We start from the raw sequence: 15727 nt of genomic DNA, 5'->3' as shown, positions 1-15727 counted from the left end.
TACTGCTTTCAATAACTTCAAGGTATATCTAATGGATGTCAAATCTACATTTCTGAATGGAATATTAGAAGAAGAAGTTTTCATTGAACAACCTGAAGGATTTGTTGATGACAATAATAAAGATCAGGTATGTAAATTGAACAAAGCTTTATATGGTCTGAAACAAGCACCTAGAGCATGGTATGAAAGATTGCACTCTTATTTGATTAAGATTGGTTTTATAAGGACAAGTGAGAACAACAACATGTACATGAAGAATGATGAAAATGGAATACTAATCTCAGCCATATTTATTGATGATATTATATTTTGTGGAAATGACTCTTTATGCAAGAACTTTGGAAATGAAATGAGCAAAGAATTTGAGATGTCATTAATCAGTAAGATAAAGTATTTTATAGGTTTACAGATACTGCAAATGAAAAATGAGATTTTCATTACTCAATCCAAATACATAAAGGAAATCTTGAAGAAATTTGGAATGGAGGATTCAAAGCCAGTAAGTACTCCTATGACTACTAACTACAAACTATCAAAGAATGATGAATCTACATCTGTTGATGAGACACTCTACCGATCCATGATTGGAAAACTACAATATGTTGTTCATAGCAGGCCAGATATAGCACATGCAGTAGGTATTGTTGCAAGATTCTCTGTAGATCGTAAGGAAATACACATGACAACAATCAAAATAATTTTTAGATACTTGAAAGGCACTGAAGATTATGGCTTAGTATATCAAAAAGGAAATGATTTTGATCTAAAAATTTATACTGATGCTGATTGGGCAGGCAGCATTGATGACAGAAAAAGCAAAAGTGGAGGAGATTTCTTCTTAGGAGAAAGACTAGTGAGTTGGGTTAGCAAGAAACAAGGATGTGTTTCTCAGTCAACAGCCGAAGCTGAATATGTTGCAACAACACTGAATTGTACCAACATTGCATGGATCAAACAACTGTTGGAAGGTATAAATGAGAAAGTTACCGAGCCAGTAACTATATTCTGTGACAATACTAGTGCCATTAATATTTCAAAGAACCCTGTTATGCACTCTAAGACAAAGCACATCTCTATCAAATATCATTATCTTAGAGAAGAAGCTCAAGAGAAGAAAGTGGTGTTGGAATATGTCAACACAAAGGAGAAAATAGCTGATATCTTCACTAAGCCACTACCAAAGGACACTTTTGAATATCTCAGAAGTAAGTTAGGGGTCCTACCCCTATCTTTTACTCACTGACCGAGTTCGGTGAAAGCATCACTTTGATGACTCTATTGAATATCTTTTGGGGAGCTGATGTTGGAGTGATACACTTTAGAATGTTTTTCTGAAAGTGTACTAGAAATAATACTAGGATAATACAGAAAATGATACAAGGAACAAGAATTGTAAACAAATGCTCTGATCGAGACTCAGTTGATACACAACAGCAGGAAATAACTTCTTACTTCTTTTTGGCATTGTTGTCAAAGGGGGAGAAGACCAAGAAGGAGCAGACCTACCCAGGGGGAGAAGACCAAGAAGGAGAAGATCTACCAAAAGGGGAGAAGACCTGAGAAGATTGAGAGAAGACTACAGATTGAAATAAAGACTGAAAACATAAGAGAAGTCTAATGTATGGGGGAGAGCATTTCAGCATTTCAGAATCACAGCTATCCGAATTTTTTTAAAGGTCAAATCAATTGGTTTTGCAATCAATGCCAAAGGGGGAGATTGTTGGCAATATTACAAGGATATTGAGAAGGCTGTTGATGATTATGGACATAACTGATTAAAGATGTTTTACTATCTTGATATTATTATTTTGTCATTGATGTCAAGAAATTGATTTTCTAATTCAGTATGATGTTGCCATATCTTAAGAAATATGATATGAAGATTATAAAGAAGTCAATAAAGACACAGGAAAGAATATGATGAATAAGGGGATAAGTTATTCAATGGGAAACTCTACCGAGTCAGACAATGATGAGATCTTGATGTTTTAGATTGTTTTAACATCATACATATGTTGTAAAATATAAAGGTCAATACTATACTATGTTATCAAGCAAAGAACCTAGTCAGTAAACCCTAAGGAACCTAGTCGGTAAACCCTAAGGTTATCACAGTCGGTTAATGAAGATAGAATGTCTACCGAGTGAAGTTTAGTATTCACTGAGTTGTAACCGAGCTATAACAGAATGCATTAAATGTTTACATGTGATATTTAATGAAAGATGCTGATGAGCTAGAGCCGATCAATGATTGGCAATCCATAAAAGAAGTTTGTTAAACAAATCTAAGGCAATGGAAAGTCGGCAAGAAGATCTACAGCTCAGATTGAACCGCATTACCCTAACACAAGTTCCAAGGTGATTGTGCAAGTTCCAAGGTGGGGTAAAACATTTTCAGATCGAAAGATACAATGAACCTGGACAAGATTGAAGATCTGATGGCTATGATTGATCATGGGAAATGTGATTAAGGAGATTAAGCGGTTAGAAGATTATTTATAAATAAGGAACTGTTGATAAACAATGTATGCAGGCAAGTGTATGCACAGGGATTCTACATAGTGATTACCGAGCATAGAAGCTTGAAGACCTGTTAGAATAACAAAGTATTGATGCCCAGTAGATAGACAAGATTAGTTCTATGTCTAGATTGTATTGAACAAGTAGGAATCTACTTTAGCATTTTAGATGTGAAGTTGTAGATAGATTGTATTACTGTTATTTTGTGAAAGTGATAGGAAATCTCTTAATCGAGTGGACTTAACAGTCTTATTTGAAATCCTTTGACAAGGTCACTTCTAACAAAGTGAAGATCCTAACAGATCTTAGGGAAATCCCTTAACCGAGTCACATCTAGCAATGTGTTTGTAATCTTTAACCGGATTTGCTTTTAACCGAGCATACTCTAGAAGAGTATATTTCTTAGAGGGTCTAAAATCCCATAATGGTTTTTCCCTATTTGGGTTTCCACGTTAAATCTGGTGTTATGAGGTTTATATTGTTCATATGCTTTTGAGTTTGCATGTTTGACAGTTTTTTATTATATGACTGATATATGTTACCGAGGTTGAATCTAATGTTTTTATGGATGATTAAGTTTGTATGATTCACCCCCCCCCCTCTCATCTTGTTGGCTATTGGATCTATACCTATATTAAGTATCAGAACTATCAGTAACCAAATTAGAAGAGAAGAGTTGCAGAATATTGCAGAAAAGGCAAGCTGATAACCGACAGAAATCAGATGGTAGACATCTAACTAAGTTATCAAGACCAGTGGTGGATATCAACAGTGTAGCAAAGAGAAGAATTGATAGAGAAGAAGAAGAGGATGAACCAGCAAGGATGTGGTAGAGAGAAAGGTGCAGCAGAGAGTGGGTTGCAGTGGGAGATAAGGTTGCTGCAATGAGAAGGTGAGGAGAGAAATGACAGAGGATTGAAGAGAGGAGAACCAGTGGAGAGATTCACATAAGAGTTACAAAGTTCCTTTTGTAACAAGGCTATTACTTTTGTAATTGAATATATTCATTGTAGATCACTGAGTTGGATCTCGGTGCCCTAAAATCAAGGGTTAGTGCTCCTTGGGTTGGTTCCCTAAAGAAGGAGTGGTAGTCCTTGGGTTGGTGCCCTAAATGTTGTAACCAGATGTTTCAATGTGAGGCTGGATTGGAGCAGTAGTCTCTAGTAGCATTTCTCACTGATGTTTTTCCCATCTTGAGTTTTCCTCATACATATGGTGTTATGTGGTATCCCTTTTATGGGAGGTTGCATTTGTGGCATTCTCCTTTCTAACAGTATGTCTTCTTTATTTTAGATCTGTTAAGCGGTTTACACACATAGTTTAGAAAAGGGCTAAGATTGGAAATCGCTAATTCACCCCCCCCTCTCAGTGACATCTTGTGCTCAACACTACCACCACTGAGTACTTCACAAATTAGATTGAAGCCATACCTCTTACCTACATCACTCATAATCATATTGAAAAGGTTATCCTTTACCACATCATTTGTCGTTATAGTGTCCCTTCATCTATTGTCATGGATAATGGTCTCCCTTTTAGAAATCAATATGTCAATGATCTTTATGACAAGTTTCACATCCAACATTTCTTTTGTACACCCTATTAACCTCATAGTAATGGCCAAGTTGAGGTGTCTAATAAAACTATCCTAAAGATCCTCAAAAAGATAGTCAATGAAGTTGGCCATGATTGGCATCTCCAACTTAATCTAACCTTATGGGATTATTGAGCCAATATTCACACCCCTACAGGTACCACTCCCTATTCCCTATTTTATGGATCTAAAGCCATTTTATCTATAGATTTCAAGTTACCATCTTTAAGAGTATCCTTGCAACAATTCATTGATGAATAAGAATACAAAGTTTCTAGACTACTTGAGCTAGAGTTGTGTTGGTTCCCAAATCAATAGATTCACTAAACCCTAAATGATAGCCACTCTCTTTTTATTAGGCTCGAGGTTGTATTCGGTCATAAGACTAAAATATCCTACACTTTTAGGTTTGCAAAATCAAGGTGGGTCTCCCTTAACAATGCCTAAATGACTAACTTCACTTACTATCTTGAAATTGCAGCTTACAACAAACATTTACTAATGAAAATATGCCAAGGAAAGTCTATAAACTTTGATAATAGCTATGGTCCTAGTATTTCAACTTTCACTCAGCAATTGGGAGCCTTTTCTACACTAAAAACTACTCCTACAATAGAAATTCAAAGATATTTTTTTATTTTGTTGATTCTAAAAATAACTAAGTAAAACTAGTGCCTCTCCTCAGGGTAATAGAGTCAAGTAACTAAGATATCACTGCCTACAAAACACATGGACCATATATAATTTTCTCATTCAACATATTTTTCTAGTGCACAAGCAATTTCTCTAGCTCCAAATTCTACTTAAAGGTCTCTATGAAACACATTTGCATCACTATATCCTAACTACATAATTTAGTTCTTTTCTGAGAAGACATCATTTACTGAGAAGACAAATTAATGTATCTTTAACACATTAACTCAAACAATACAAATACACATAATATGAGACAATCTAAAATAGGTTTCTTAATTTAATTTCATTCAAAAAATATGGTATACATTGCAATATAATGGGACTCTTAAAGACTTTTTTCTATTGTCAAAAGTTACACCCTATGCATTCTACTTCTAAAAAGTTTAGAACCCTTTATTGCTCACCTTGAATTCCCTTTTATAATATAAGGGAGCAAAACAAGCTTTGTGTTATTAGTACACATGTCAAAATATGATTCCTTTACAACATTAATATGTCAAAGGAATCTTTCTAGGTACAAGACAAAACTCCTTCTTGGAGGGAATGAAGAAGGCGATTGGAAAAATAATTATTGAAATTAGTGTTGCAGGTTGGGATGGAGTGGAGATGAGGTGTCACCACATTTTGACTACCACACTGATTGGAAATCCGAAGTTGATCTTGAAGTTGATGTTGCAACTGAAGTGGTCTGGACAAGCTAAATGAGAGACAAAATGTGACTTGTTGCAAAAAGGGAACCTGCAGAAAGGAATGTGGCACAAAAAAAATGACACAAAAGATCATTCTTTATTTTTTTCCTCCTTAGGAGTGCAAATCTCCTTGTACTATTTTTCAATTTGGGAGATGGCGGGCCACTTTAAAATCTACAGCTCTTGCACCCTATCAGGTGTCTCCCTACATTTATTATCCACTCCATTTTTAACCTCTACAATAAATCTTTTGTATAAATAATCAGCTTCAAGAAACTTATCGATAATCAAATAATAGGTAAAATCCTAGGATTCCCCCAAATGAATTAACTAATGGTTGAATGTACCGCCACTTCAAAACCTCTTTTCCATTCATCCAAACCTTTTATTTCTTTATTCTTTCTCAATATTTTTGGGGTATTCTAATGTTGGAGATCTTTAAAAGTGTGAGATTTTGCCAAGATCAAGAGCTCAATGAAATGTACAAAATAGAGACACAATATAGGACAAGAATAAACTGTATTCTCATCAATAGAAAATGATCAATAGTTCAAATTACATACAATGCAGATGAGCCTGCTTATATAGGTAAGGCTAGGGATATGTGAGCACACAAACATGACATGTGGCTCAATAAGAAACAAGGGTAGGTAGGAGAAATAATATAATAGTCCACATGAGGTGGATCGCCCACTGAATGTGGAGTGTAACAACAAGATCAACACCATAAAAGGTGGAAATTCTCCTACACACACTATCCCAATGTGGCACAAACACCCAAGTGTCTCATACCCAAACTACTAGGAAATGCATTTCCTAAGTAAACTTAAGTAAGTGTAATAATATCCAAGATGAATAATTATTTACACCAACAAAAAGAATCAATATTTTCTCTTAATTCTTTCTCCTGACCTTCAATATATTATAGCTCTCTAATGAAAGTATTTTAATTTTTCCATTTGGCCCCCAATGATAGGTGGGGTTGTGGGTAGGTTCTTCATTGCCAAAAATAGCTCTTTCAAAATTGTAGTCCTAGGCTGCCACATGGCTCTCAATGGTTTAATGAATGCAACAAGGTCCTGCAACTTCTTGTGAACTTGAACATCTCATCCAATTTATTCAAAAGTTGCTTGATAAAATGCAATATTGTACCTTGCATGACACCTGGGCAACTTTCTTTAGTTTTTTCCTTTGCCCAAATCAACATTCTTTCCTTCTTTTTAATTATAATCCCTAAGGCTTTATTTTCACTTTTCAATTTATCCATTTTAAATGGAGTAGAAAGGAAAACATCATGTAGCTCCCCCAACCCTATCTGCTCTTGTTATTCATGAGAGGGAGGAGGCCATTGTTCAATCATTGTAGCAGAAGATGATGCCCTAGATTCTTTCTCAGCTTGGTATTTCTTCATTTTGATGTTTTCTATGTACATTTGATTGAAGACCACATTGAGGGCAACATATTTTTTCTTTAATGTTTCATGCCTCTTCTCTTCCTCTGTTACTACTTGTTCAAAAAGAGGAATGGACTGCAATTATTGCTACCTCAAAATAGATGTATCCTTCAATGTCCTAACAATTGCATCCCCAACTTTCTCCTCCACTCCATAAAGAAATTTGGGTTTGTCGGTCGTTGGGACCTTTGACCACTATGTTAGTGTCTTAATGCTAGGATGAAACCCAGTTCTTGGTGCCAAACTCTCTAACAAAAACTAGATCCTCTTGCTTCATAACTTGATGCAAAACAAAAATCTTCTCTAGATCCCATCCTAGGACTAGTAGCATACCACTTTCTTTGATCATCCTCATGGCTTCGTCAGGAGAAATATAAATGTTGTCCCTCTTAAAATTTACTATTTCCTCCTCAAACAAATCTTTCAACTTTACTTGCAACCAAAAACTCTTGAATTCATGAGTTCAAATGAATTCATCATTTGACAAAAATTGAACTACAAATATCATCCTTTCATCTATTGTTTCTTCCATATGTATCACATTTGGAATGATAACCCTATTAGCATCCAGATATAATCAACAAAATCTACATCTTGGAATGTGTCATGTGGAGGGGAAGGAGGACGTAAATCCATCCCTTCATCATCGTCACAATGTTGAGTGGAGTTACTCTGACATTTTTAGAGTGTTGCTCTTGTTTGGGAGGAGCTTGGGTTCCTTGTGGCTCTTTTTAAGGAGGGGTTGGGGCATCCTATGGCTCTTGTCATGTGATTTGTTTTCCCTTCGCTACATAAGTTGCAAGCCTTGGTGGCTAATAGACAAGCCTCACCTATACTTGGCCAGATGATTCTCCTTGATACTCAATAAAAATTTGTTCAAAATTTTGTAATTTGAATTACATTCTCATTGCCTCATTTTTTACATTAGTGAAAAATCCTTTAAAATTAGGATCCCTCTATCTCCTTTCCTTGTTGAGCTTCTCCAAAATGATCCATTTTTTACTATTATTTAGAGCCTCCTGGAGGTGCAATTCCTTATTAAGTCACAAATATGTTGGTTTTCTAGCTGATGTTCCAGAAAATCCTAAGAATGACCCTATTTCTATCCATAGATGACTGGAATTAGTGTCCAATGAACAGAATGGCGACTCTGCTAGGGACTTGACACATAATATTTGGTTAGAAGTTATTGAATCATCATATAGTTGAAGCTTCCCCATCTAAGATACAACCAACAAATTGGAAATGCTATCAGGAGAGAAAAGTCATGAATCTATTTGGGAGAGTCCGCAAAGTGAAGAATCTGAATGTTTGTTTCAGATATTAGATGGTTTTTAGCCTAGAAGGTCTTTTGTAACAATGTGTTTCAAGAAACTCAAGTGATTTTATTGTAGGAGAGAAGACCTAGAAAGATAATAGCCTTTGAATAGCTCTTAGCTATCCAAAGAATGTTCCTGAACAAGGAGGTGGTGGCTATGACATACAAGAGCCTAAAGAAGAAAACAAGGAGCTCTAGATTTGAAGATTTTTAGTCAAGAATGAAGTGACCAGCAGCTGCAATTTTTCCATGTATTTTTCTTTTGGCTTGCCAAAGAAGTTTTTGTCAAAATAATAAAGTATTAAATTTTGAAATGAACTTGTAGTCACATAAATCTATCCATTTTAATTAAATGAATATATCGTATTTATTTGATTAAATATCCACTAGCCATCAGTTAATTAAATTAATATTTAATTAATTCATCTTCAAACATTCTCCTATTAATTAAATAAATTATTGAATTTATTTTAATTAATTCATTCAACCAAATTCACACTCAATTAAATGAATAAATACTATTTATTCAATTTAATCCTCTTTCCTCTTTTAAATAAATTAAATAAAACATTTATTTAAATTATTATTCCCCCCCCACTTGCATTTTCCTACAAATGCAAGTTGCAACCACAAATTGAAATAAATTAATTTTATTTTAATTAAAATCCTATTTTCCTTCACCCACCAAGTCCACTTGCACTCTTAAAACCCCCTTCTAGATTCTTCTAACCCTTCCTAATTAGCCTAATCCATCCCCTAATTATTGTCACATTCCTAAGCAACTTGGAGTCACTTCTCATAGACTTCAAAGTCTTTGAAAAGAATGAAATGCTTGGTGTGTTCAACAATTTAACCTCTAAAGTCTTCCAAACCACTAATGGCTCTTACATGACCATTTATGGTTAACCCCTAACTCAACCCTCATGTGACCCATGTGTCTTCTCAAGCATTTATTGCTTTGACCATGGTTATCCCTTTAACCTTTGCACAAGAGTTTATCCATTGGATAAAAGCATTATTCTTTGAATAAAGAATTTATTCACTCAACCCAAGTTAACTCTCAGGTCATGTCAAGCATTTAATGCTTCTTCCCTCTCCTCTCAACCTATCTCATATTGACACTTGTCATCCTGGGATGGGGTTGAAAGCTCTCACATGGATCTCAAACCATTCAATCCTAACCCTTGTTGAGATTACTCAATCTCAACCATCCATTGCTCCATTTTTCCTATAAATAGAGCCCATTTCTTCATAATCCAGATCCTGAAAACTTGCATGCATTTAATCTATAGTGAATTTTAGTAAGAACATTTAGTATAAATCACATATATTGTCATTTTGGACTAAAATAAATCTTAGTTCATTTCATAATATGTCTAATTAGTTTGTTTTACACTTGCATAGCATAGTTAAAATATTTCAATCTTGAACCTCCATAAGCATCCATAGTGCAAAAAGCTGATGAGAGCTACACTAATTTGGAACTTGGAGAGGAGAGGAACAAAGGAGAAGGAGGTAAGAGCATGTTAAAAGGCATTTGGAGATGTCTTGTGGTATTTACTTCCATAGTTAAATCCTTTATCATGTTTTTAGGGTCTCTTTTGATATGCCTACTTAGAATAGTTTTTGGTTGATTAACACTAATGGTTTCTTATATTTTTGTGTGTTATACAACCATAGGCTTTAGTCTAACCTTTGCCCCATTTCGCAGAGCATCATTTGGTGAACCCGATGTGAATCAAGCACCCAACAACATTTTTTGTTTACAAAACTAGCTTTTTTATTGTTTAGCTTGACACACAGGTTGCGCTTTAGCGCTATTTTTTTTGGTATTCTAGCGCTTTTTCTCTTACAATAGCGCTATTGTCCAAGAATTAGCACTTTTGTTAGTAGTATGGTGCTTTTGTTCATTAGTTAGTGCTTGTGTTTCTATATTAGCGCTTTTGTATTGTTGTAAAAATCTTTTCTTTTAGTGCTTTTGTCTATATTGTAGTGCGTTTGTGTTAAGTAGCGCTTTTGTTTTCATACAGAGTAGCGCTATTGTAATAGAACGTTGTAAAAAAGGCCTTGTAAGTGACATTTCCTCTTCTCTTTTCTCTTTCTTATACTTTAAGTTATATTCCATATATATTGTCAGGATGTTTGAGAGGGGTTTCAGACCTCTAGGAGTTGTAATGCCAAATCTAGTTTTTGGAAGATCCTCCAAATTTCAGACTTGGTCAAATTTCAGGGCATTTTAGGACCAGGATTATAAAATTTGTAACCAAGATCAGAACTTAGGCTTGTGTAAGCCCACACTAACATTTGATCACTGACTGTGTGCAGGTTCTATTTTTTTTGTGCAGGGGAAGGAGTTAGTTTAGAGGCTTTAAGTTTCTTTTTTACTTTCTTTCAACAAAAGTTGGTTAAAAAGAATCCACTCTCCCTTCTTGTACAAGTTAAAATAAACGTCACATTTTATTTTGGAGTGCATAAAATGAACCTCAAACTTTTTTTTAGTGCTTAAAAGAAAATTCATCTTTCTTTATTGCAAGGTAAAAAGAACAACAACTTCAAATTTGCTTTCATTGCAAGATTAGGATTCATTTTCCTTTTGGTGCTTAAAATCAACAACACAAAATTGATTACCTTGCATCAATCCAGACTTAAAAATCACAATCCAGACTTCCATTTTTGGGCAAATAAAAAGAATAATCAATTTGTCTCATTTTGCAAAAACGATTTACTTCATGCATACGTGTTTCAATTTCAGTTGACCAGGATTTCAAATTCTAATTTACTCAAACATATTTCCTTTGAAGTTAAAAAGAACATCATGGTTGTTGGAGCAACATCTCCAATTAGACAGTTAATCATTGCAATGACAAGTTAAAAAGAACAAGTGTATTTTGTGTTTGGCACACTTGTGCAAAAGAGTTGGTCAAGTGGTCCTACTTCTAACACACACTCTCCTCTCTCTTTGCTTTCATGGTCCTAGGTGCAAGAGAAAAGTGTTAGTAACACTCAAGTTTTATCTTTTTAAGAGAGTTCTGCCAAGAGACACATCAGTCTTGGGAACGACCTCGTGTGGTAAATCCTTCAAGCCGCTATAGAAATCAGGTGAGAGAGAAAGTTGTAGCCTTGGGTATAGTTGTTCCTACAGTGTAACTTGCCGAAAGGACAAATGGGCCCCACCACAAGTTACAAGGCTCTTAAGTGAGTCACTGCAGAATGAACTTATGTCCAAAAACATCAAAAAACACTAAACACCTTTAAGTAGTTGCCCACCCATTCTATTGATTGAAGATATTTGTGATAAATTCAGTGCAAGAGCATAGATGGTTTTTCTCCCAAGATACTCACCATACATATTTCCTTGAGTAGAAACATAGCTTTTTGAAAAGCCACTTGTGGCTTGATAAAAGTGGTGACTCCCCCATCATCGGGATCATCTATTTGTTATGCTCATGCAAGACTTAGTATATCACATCCTTACCTGCCATGACTGGATTCATAAGGTATGTAGTACCAAAGTTGAAGAAATATCAAGATGTGGGCTGAAATTATCACAACTGGCCATTTGACCTTAGGGATAAAGAGTGTTTGAAGTTTTTTCATTTTTGAGTCAAGACCAATATGAATTGAGCCGACTTCAGGCTTTGGAAAACACCTAAAATACATTTGAAGGAAAGGGTCATTAAAAGTTCAAAAAATTGGGTTGATCTAGACCCATACTTACTTGTGCCTTTTGAGGCAACATTCTTGTGTTTTGTGTGCTTGCTTTGTTTTCATGTCAAAGAAAAATCAGAAAATCCAAATCCAAAACAAGTATTTATCCAACACAAACATTTTTCAAAAAGATCTAACACAAAGAGCAACAACAAAAAGTAATATGACCATTCTTCACATCTTGAGAAAGAAGAATCTTCATCAACACATCAACTTGAAGAAAAGACCATTAAGTTCAAAGGCTTTTATCAAAAGGAGGAAATTCTTCTATCTTAATAGACAAATCTTTGTCTCTCATAGAACCTTCTTATGTCACATGCATCTTTACCTTCAAGGGAAATCAAACGAATTTGATCTAGAATCATTAAACCACAAAGCTTTTATGCAATATTGTGCTTTGAGTTATCACAAGAACAAAGGAGGCGAGATCAATCCTGACTTCTTTCCAGATATTTGCATCACATATAATGTAGCTCGAGAAGAACCACCAACTCCTGAAAGAGAAGAAGAAGAATTTGTCCCATATGTGACACAAAGCTTTTATTGAAGTTAACATTTTATCCATTACCACATTCACATCATTACTCCATTCCAACTCTCAAAACATTAAAAAAATTTTGTCCTAAGTTCTATTTTCAATATTGCTTGAATCTAATCCAAAACATCACTTTTAGATTGTCTCTACATCTAGGATAAACTCATCCTAAGAGGCATTTCTACGCAGGTTAAAACTAGTCTATGAGTGCATCCTCTCATTACTAGGTAGTTAAGTCTGTAACACATCTCATATTTCTCTAAACCTTATCACATCACACTTTGTCAAACACAACAAGCAATTCAAGAAAGAACTTTGGTACCATCTACCTTTAGTGCTAGAGATTCATATGTGAAACACTTCACCAAACATCAATCTTTCATTTCATCACCAACTCATCATCATTTTCATCAAACTTCAACAAAAACTTATAAATAAAATGGCTCATACCAGATCAAGATCTAGACAACAAGAAATTGAAGAGGAAGAGGAAGAAAATATCAATGAGTTCCAAGAAGCCCTAGGAGGAAATATAAATGATGAAAATCCAGGCACTCCTACTCTGGCGGCAATAGAGAGGGCACAACACAACCCTCTCTTTAATAGACTTTTTGGTGAAATACTCAGGAGCAACGTTGATGCTCACTTTTTAAGACTTGCTCAAGAGGGGGCTAAACTACCCACTCACTTTGATGTTGCACAACTAAGACAAGCATCCGAATGCCAAAGTTGTAATGAGGATGAAAGAGGTCGAGAACATATCAAATACAACCTTCATCAAGGTAATCCCCCACATCCTCCTCCTCCAAATGAAATAGAAATGTTGTGGCAACAAGTTGAGAATCTCGCCCAACCACTTGATAGTGGTGTGAAAACTAATCAGTTTTCACTTCATGACATTTTTTCCTATCCCTTTGATAGGAATCTTCATATGCCACCTTTTCTGTGAGGGTTTGAAACACCCAAGTTTGAAAAGTACCGAGGAAAAGGAGATCCTCATGATCATGCTAGATAATTCCATTCAGCTTGCCTTGAAGTGGCATACGAGGATACATACCTAATGCGACTTTTCCCCCAAAGCTTGGGAGGAACAACCACATCATGGTTTTCTCGATTACTAGGTGGCATTAGGAAATTTGAAGAACTCATCCAAAAATTCCTAGCACATTACTCACACAACATTGAACGTGATATCACAATGGCTAATCTATGTAACACTAAACAAAAACCAAGTGAGCTATTTTTAATCTTTCTGCAATGATGGCGTCAAATGTCTAGCAGACATTCTCTTCAGTTACCTAAACAAGAACTAGTGGAAATATTTATTTCCAACTTAAATGATGAAATGGAATTTCACCTAGACATAAAAGACACAGACTGTTTCAATGACACGATCACAAAAGGCTTAAAATGTGAGCGGGCTCTCATCAAAAAAGGGCTTATAAAAATATATAATGAACCAAAGGATGGCCCTCGCTCATGCTTCAATAGCGACAAACATAACTTTTGGAACAAAAACAAAAATATCATCAACAATGGGGTTGTGGATGCAAAAACTATCAAAAGTGGACAACCTATGGTTTGATTTGCAGGATAAAACCCCCTACCCAAGAATAACACAATTGCTCCTCCAAATCAAAGTCACACCACATCTCAAGACGAACCCAGACAGCATCAGCAAAATTTTAAACCAAAATGAATATACACACCCTTAAGGGAACCCATCAAAACAATTTTACATCAGTTGGTTTCTCAAAATCTGGTTACCTTACACAAAACATCAAAATATGAACCTCAATTCAAACCTTCATGGTGGAGGGATACTGAGCATTGTGACTTCCATCAAGGGAAAGGACATAAGACAATCAATTTTCATAGATTGAAAGATCTTATTCAGGATCTTATTGACCGTGGTGAAATCAAAATTGAAGGACATGACCCAAAGACAACAAACAATGATCATCTCATGTTTAAAAATCCACTTCCATCACATGATCAAAGGGGTCCTTCCACTTCAAGGAGAAACACATATACCACTGATTATACGCAAGCTGCATATAATTACACTATGAATCACCTATATGATGCCAGTGAACAGATTGTAACTATTACCATCAAAAATCCCACCTCCCCTTGCAATGTTGTTACATGTCGCAGCAAGATTACCATAAAAGCAGCTCCACAAGGCACCCCATCTATTCCAAAGCAGTATAACCCTGTGGACCAATTAGAAAAAATGCCTGCACTGATATCTATCTTAGAGCTATTACGCATATCTCCATCTCATAAAACAATCTTGGATCAAACTCTCCAAGAGGCGTCAGTCCCTGCAAACCTAAATACAGATCAGTTCCAAGCCATGGCTAGAAATCTAAGGTCATCACCTTGTCTCACTTTCTCTAAAAGTGACAACTCATCCTTCCAGCAACCTCACAATGCCTCACTCCACATTGAAGGGTTTATCAACCAACATAAGATCAAGTGAGTCTTGATCGATAATGGAGCAGGCCTAAATATCTATACGTTACAATTAGTCACAACATTGGGATATGCAATTGAATCAGTGGATCCCCAAAAGAAGATCACAACCAAAGCATATGATGATGCAGAGCGTTCATCCAAAGGAGTTGTTGTGCTACCAATCTGAGTGGGCCCTATGGTGAAACACATCATCTGTCAAGCTCTGGACCTTCCTCTGCCATACAATTTATTGTTAGGAAGACCTTGGATACACGCCATGCAAGCCGTCCCATCCACCTACCATCAGTGTATCAAGTTCCCGCATAATGGTGTAGAAATTACAATCCTAGGTGATGCAAACCCCTTTGCATATTATCATAATATCAGTCATCAACCAGAGATTACCATTCCCAACAATAGAGAAGCCATCTCCTACACATCATATGTAAGCCGAACCTCTCTTTCCAATTCAAACACCACTATACCCAAGCAAGAGAAGCTCAAGATTAAGATAGTAGAGGAAGGTCTTGGGGAGTACAAGTTGAGTCAACTTTTTTGTGTTGGACAAATGCCTACTTCTCCTAGGACACATGGCAAACCTCAACGGTTACTTCAACAACCACTGATCAAGTTAGCATGTACTTTGACATCATTCGTCCTTGGAAAGAGTCAAGAAGAAGAGACTAGAGATGAGGACTTAGCAGAATGGATCTATAAAGATCCCATCACCACCGATATTTCACAAGCTAAGCTT

This window comes from Cryptomeria japonica, chromosome 10 (genome assembly GCF_030272615.1).
Source record: "Cryptomeria japonica chromosome 10, Sugi_1.0, whole genome shotgun sequence".
NCBI lineage: Eukaryota > Viridiplantae > Streptophyta > Pinopsida > Cupressales > Cupressaceae > Cryptomeria > Cryptomeria japonica.
This window is presented reverse-complemented; position numbering follows the sequence as displayed.